Source organism: Balaenoptera borealis (assembly GCF_965194805.1).
Source record: "Balaenoptera borealis genome assembly, chromosome: 17".
Classification (NCBI taxonomy): Eukaryota; Metazoa; Chordata; class Mammalia; order Artiodactyla; family Balaenopteridae; genus Balaenoptera; species Balaenoptera borealis.
In genome coordinates this window covers 28,276,520-28,283,603 of record NC_138876.1, presented here as the reverse complement: position 1 = coordinate 28,283,603, position 7,084 = coordinate 28,276,520, and positions in this window count along the sequence as shown.

Here is a 7,084-nt window from a genome sequence, read left to right as displayed (position 1 = left end):
AAGGATAATTATATTGCAATTGTACATTTGTTAAAAGATATCATTAAATGCATTTAAACGTTTTCCATTTAAGTTAAATTACACACTAAACACAGTAGCTTAAAAAATACTTACCTTTTCAGCTAAACATATTTTTCCTTCTAAGAAGGCTTAAAAACTAGATTGCACAAAGACATCCTGAAAAGATTTGAAAAGATTACACATGTTGTGCACAGACCAAATGTTGTCTTTCTAGATTTTTATTTTTAAAGGAAGCATTTATTTAACAACTGATTTGCAAAAGTGTTTCATTAGCTTTTTGGCTCCAAAATAAATTGCATTCTTCCTTTGATATCAGTTTCTAATTTACCAGTAGTTTCAAAGTCTGCCCCTACCAAATACCTCCCTTTACAACCAGAAATATTTGCCAGGAATAGAGCCAAACTCACTTTATCAGTTTAAAAATATACTTCATATTTTGAGTAAGAGACCCATTAAAAATTGATTTGAAAACATGACATAATAAAAAGAATAAAACAACTGTCATTACCAAAAGTTAAAAAAAAAAAAGCACTATTTTTTTAGAAAGAAGAACTCCAGAAGCCCACTCTAATTCTACTTGGTTTGTCTTATTATACAATTCTAGGAGATAACCCTGGCTTATTTATGTGCTCCAAGCTAACCATGCCCACCTTAGGGACAAATGTAAAAAGAAAGGAAGACGACTCCTCAATAGTTAGCAGTGTACTGATACTTCTCTTGTGCACATAACCAAGATGCATGTGTGCACACACACAAACACACACACACATCCTCCAACACAATTTTCCCAGCTTAGAAAAATTGAGTATGCCATCTTTCCCCTTTCTGACCTTTTTCCATCTCCTTCCACTTTCCACAATTTCCTCTTTTTTCCCCTTATTACCTTACTTATCATTTTATCGTTATCTTCAACTTCCTCCCTCTGCTATGACCCCCCACCCCTCTCCAAGAAGGTGCCTTGTGAGAAGGCATCTTCAGGTCCCTCTTTCTTCATGAAGACTCAAGGATTTCCCTTGCTTTATTCATTCATTGATTTAATAGCCCTGGGTACATTCTAAATGGCAGGTACTGGAGAAACAGAGATGAACAAACTTGGATTAGCCTCATCTGGCTCAAGTGAAACTAATTATGGATCCACAGTGGTCATGTTCTACATGTACTCTGTCCCATTTACTTCTCCGAGAAACAAAGGTATTTTCCCTCATTTGAAGAATAAGGATACCATTTAACAGGAGTTCAACCATTTTCCCAGTGTCATCCAGCTCGTAAGTAGAAGAGCTGAATTAACCCAAGTTTCTAACTCCGAAGTCAAAGGTCTTTCTACTGCACTGCTGATTGCTCTGACCAGCTGCCTCTCCCAGTGAGTCCTCATTACACAGTGTTGCTGCTTATGTGACAGGTCACTAGCCCTGTGTCCTAGCACTTTATCCACAGGGTGTGGGAGTGGTTGAAATTCTTGCTTCCATCAGAGGTAGGAAACATCAGTAATTTCCTCAATGACCTCATCTTAGGTGCAAATCTTCTCATACCTTCTGCTTCCTCCTCCTATTCAGGAGTTTTATCCACTTGACTTTTTGTAATCCCCCTCCTTCCTCACCTGCCACACAGAGAGTGAAGATGATCCTCAAGCACTTGGCATAAGGTGAGGAAAGTTCAACAGTGATTCTTTTTGGGTTTTGTTTTGTTTTGTTTCTATTTTTTTGGCTGCGTGGCACGGCTTGTGGGATCTTAGTTCCCCGACCAGGGATTGAACCTGTGCCCCCTACAGTGGAGGCACAGTGTATTTAACCACAGTACCACCAGGGGAGTCCCAATAGTGATTATTTTTGAATGTAATATAATATCAACTGATAATTCTAATTTTAGGTTCTCAAAATTGTGTTTTATAACAAAGATAAACAGTGTAAATAAGGGATAAACTTATAAACAGAGACATACAAGTTTGGTCTCTAGTGATTTTTAAGGAGATGGCATCCTTTGTTATTATTGAACAGGATTTTCTTATGCTTATTAGGAGTAAAGCGTAGAAATCTAGACCTTCTTTATGAAAAATTCCCATTTGACACCCCACAAAACCCTCTAAAAGCATCCCCATAGTCTGTAAACTCACTCTCCAAACTTCTAGTTCTCTTTACTATATGAGTGGACTCCTCCAGAACCCTATCAACTGCCCTCAATACAAATTGTATGCTATTATTTTTTTTTTAATTAATTTTTATTGGAGTATAGTTGCTTTACAATGTTGTGTTAGTTTCTACTGTACAGCAAAGTGAATCAGCTATACATATACATATATCCCATCTTTTTTGGATTTCCTTCCCACTTAGGTCATTACAGAGCATTAAGTAGAGTTCCCTGTGCTATACAGTAGGTTCTCATTAGTTATCTATTTTATACATAGTATCAATAGTGTATATATGTCAATCCCAATCTCCCAATTCATCCCACCCCCCTCCTTTCCCCCTTGGTATCCGTACATTTGTTCTATACGTCTGTGTCTCTATTTCTGCAAAGAAGATCATCTATACCATTTTTCTAGATTCCACATATATACGTTAATATGCGATATTTGTTTTTCTCTTTCTGACTTACTTCACTCTGTATGACAGTCTCTAGGTCCATCCACCTCACTACAAATGACCTAATTTCGTTCCTTTTTATGGCTGAGTAATATCCCACTGTATTTATGTACTACATCTTCTTTATCCATTCCTCTGTTGATGGACATGTAGGTTGCTTCCATGTCTTGGCTATTGTAAATAGTCCTGCAATGAATATTGGGGTGCATGTGTCTTTTTGAATTATGGTTTTCTCTGGGTATATGCCCAGTAGTGAGATTGCTGTGTCATATGCTATCACTTTTTAGTTACTCTGTACACCTCAGTTTGCAAGAAAGTTTGGTTCAGTTTGGTTTTAATCAGAAGCAACTATAGTGCTTTCTGACAGCCTCCTTTGGCTGAAGTCCATTTTTATCTTTTGTTTGTTACCTTGATCTTAAGAGGTATGCAACTTGGCATAAAAGCAAAGTTTTGGAAAGAAAATAAGAGGCAGCTCAGCCAAAAAGTTTCATGATATATTCTTTATTTTTAACTTGATATTTATGATTAGAAATATATAAAGGCTTATTGTAAAAATAAATTAAAAAGAAGCTGAAAATACAGAAACATATAAAGGGAAAAGAAAAGTTCCCTTTATATCACTGAGATCACCTAATTCAAAACTTGGGTAAATGTCCTTTTAAACCTCTATGTATTTCATTGAAGTGGGAGAAAATGAACAGAAATGATAAAAGTAATTAAAACATATTGTCTAGTGGTATGTATCTGCCATACCAAGGTAAAAGTATATTAGAAATTCTTGTCCTAGCATCTATTTAGACAAAAACTAAAAGTCTGATTTAATTACACTAATGGGCACACCAGGGGAATGCCAAGTTTGCCTAGATTTGAAGATGCTAGCAGAAGGAAGAAAGTTATTTTTTCCACAACTAAGAATTCTTGACTCCTATTCTTCACCTAATCCTCAAATGTTATATCTTAAGGTGCCAACTTGGACCTCTTTTCTCTCCAAAACCCTCAGTCTGAATGAGGGTTATCTTATCTATCTCCATGGCTTCCCATGTGTAACATAACCCGCAAAGAAACTTACAAAGTAGGAGAAGGGAACAAATAATACAATAAACACACTACAATGCAAAAGTCAGCTAGTACTATAAGAGAGGTAAAACAAAGTCAACTGTATGTTCCAAGGAGGGAGAGAACACATTCACTTTTTTCTTCTAAGAGAATAGACAAAGAGTATAGTGATGGTTGATACAAGAATGTCTTTTGTACTGGGCCTGGGAGCATGGGGAGGATTGAGCCATGTGGCAAAGGAGGAAAGTATTCTAGGTAGAGAATTAAATAGTAAAAAGACATAAAGGGAGAAAAACTGCAAAGAATGTTCAGGGAACATGTTTTTGTTTTCCTGGAACACAGGTCACACACAAAAGTACTACGAGATAAGAACAGGGATATAGAGATGATATTGTAAAGTACCTTGAAATCCAAACTAAAACATCTCTAGTCTCCTTTGGTAGGAAATATGGAGCCTTAGAATATTTCTGAAGAATGTGTAACAAGATCAGGACTGTACCTTAAAAAATTAAATAGCACCATCCTTAAAGGGCCCAAAATAGCAATACCATTGACCCTTGAACAACTACAAGGTTAATCTGAGTATAGTTTACAGTTAGCCCTCTTATCTGCAGTTCCTCTGCATCCTCAGATTTAACCAACCACTGATGGTGTCTTGTAGTACTGTAATATTTACTATTGAAAAATACCCCCTTATAACTGGACTTGTGAAGTTCAAACCCAGGTTGTTTAAGGGTCAACTGTACAAGGAGGATTTTATTCTAGGAGCATAGCCATAGGATAGAGAAACCATTGGTTGACTATGAAGAGGTAAGAGATAGAAAGGGAGAATCTAAACTTGTAAGCCTTGGTGACTGAATGGTTGATACTATGGCAATACTCGAAATGATAAAGTGAAGAGGAAGCCACTTTCTTTTTTTCTTTTTTTTTAATGCCTCCCCCTTTCCCTTTTGGTAGCCATAAGTTTGTTTTCTACATCTGTGAGTCTATTTCTGTTTTGTAATAATCTTAAAAACTGATACAAGTGAACTTATTTGATTCCACATATAAGTGATATCATATGATATTTGTCTTTGTCTGACTTACTTCACTTAGTATGATAATGTCCAAGTCCATCCATGTTGCTGCAAATGGCATTACTTCATTCTTTTTTATGGCTGAGTGATATTCCATAGTAGATATATTCCACATCTTTATCCATTCATCTGTTGATGGGTATTTAGGTTGCTTCCATGTCTTGGCTATTGTAAATAGTGCTGCTGTGAACATTGGAGTACATGTACCTTTTCGAATTCGAGTTCTCTTCTTTTTCAGTTATATGCCCAGGAGTGGGATTGCTGGATCATATGGTAACTCTATTTTTAGTTTTTTAAGGAACATCCTTACTGTTCTTCTTAGTGGCTGCACCAATCTACATCCCCACCAACAGTGTAGGAGGGTTCCTTTTTCTCCACACCCTCTCCAGCATTTGTTATTTGTAGACATTTTGATGATGGCCATTCTGACCAGAGTGAGGTGATACCTCATTATAGTTTTGATTTGCATTTCTCTAATAATTAGCAATGTTGAGCATCTTTTCATGTGCCTATTGGCCACCTGTATCTCTTCTTTGGAGAAATGTCTATTTAGGTCTTCTGCCCATTTTTTGATTGGGTTGTTTGTTTGTTTTTTGATACTGAGCTATATAAGCTGTTTGTATATCTTGGAAATTAATCCCTTGTCAGTCACATCATTTACAAATATTTTCTCCCATTCCATAGGTTGTCTTTTCATTTTGTTTATGGTTTCCTTTGCTGTGCAAAACTTTTAAGTTTAATTAGGTCCCATTTGTCTATTTTTACTTTTATTTCCATTACTCTAGGAGACAGATCCAAAAAATGTTGCTGCAATTTGTGTCAGAGAGTGTTCTGCCTATGTTTTCCTCTAGGAGTCTTATAACATCCAGTCTTACATTTAGGTCTTTAATCCATTTTGAGTTTATTTTTGTACATAGTGTTAGAGAATGTTTTAATTTCATTCTTTTACATGTAGCTGTCCAGTTTTCTCAGCACCACTTATTGAAGAAACTGTCTTTTCGCCATTATATATTCTTGCTTCCTTTGTCCAAAATTAATTGAGCATAGGTGTGTTGACTTATTTCTGGGCTCTCTATTCTGTTCCATTGATCCATATGTCTGTTTTTGTGCCAATACCATGCTGTTTTGATTACTGTAGCTTTGTAGTAATTGTCTGAAGTCTGGGAGGGTTATGCCTCTAGCTTTGTTCTTTTTCCTTAGAATTGCCTTGGCAATTCTGGGTCTTTTGTGGTTCAATATAAATTTCAGGATTATTTGTTCTAGTTCTGTGAAAAACATCATGGGTAATTTGATAAGGATTAGGTTAAATCTGTAGACTGCAGAAGCCACTTTCTTGGGTACAGTGGAAGACTACTTTGAGTTACATTGACTTTATGGTGCCCATAAACATTCTAGATAGAGATGTAATATTTGGAATCATCAATATAGCTAATTACTCTGGAATAAATTAGATCTCTGAGGCAGGGAGTACATAAACAGATAAAGACAATAAGGGCAGAGTCTTGAACAAAACAGATGACAGAGAGCATTCCATCAAGGCTGCAGAGCTACATGATCCATTCAGCAGTCACTAGTCAAAATGGATTCTGAACACTTGAAATGTGACTAGTCCAAATTATGTACTTTAAAATAGATACCAGGTTTCCAAGAGTATGAAAAAAAATGGCTTTTAGGGGAAGGGGCTTATCTTCCATCCAGTGTTACATAGCATGTAAAAAAACTATCTCTAGCCAAGCAGAAAACAAAACAAACTAAAAAAAGTAAAATAAAAAACTTTTCAACCACCCATATTTGTTTACCTGGATGGTGACATGTTGGAGAAGGGGAAAAAATATTACCTAACTAGAAGGGATAAATCAGCTTTCTGAGAGCCACTCCTCTCCCAACAACACATATATAATTGGAGTTCAATAAATATTTAAGTGGATGAATGAACATTAATAAATAATTCAGGTTCCTGGGATAGAACAGATGCCATGCTTAAATAGGAAACTGAAGAGAGTTTAATAAAATAACTATTTATAAATATGCGAGTGGGGTAAAAAAAGCAAACAAACAAGGAATGACAACATTGGGGAGCTATTGCCACCCCCAGGGCTGAAGAGACAGGGGGAAGAAGCAGTTACTGAAATTCAGGACATGTGTAGTGGATTCACTTATAGGAGTTGTGACCCAAGTTGGAAAGACACAGCCAAATGAAGATGCCCTCAAAGGAGGGAGCCAGTGGAGTAATTACTCTGATTTCTCTTTCCACTAGCCTGTTGATCTTCTGCCAGTGCCTCCCACTGGCTGAAACCAACCCAAAACCAGATGGCAAGGGAGCCTCCTTGATGCAGTCCTCCCAGGCCAACC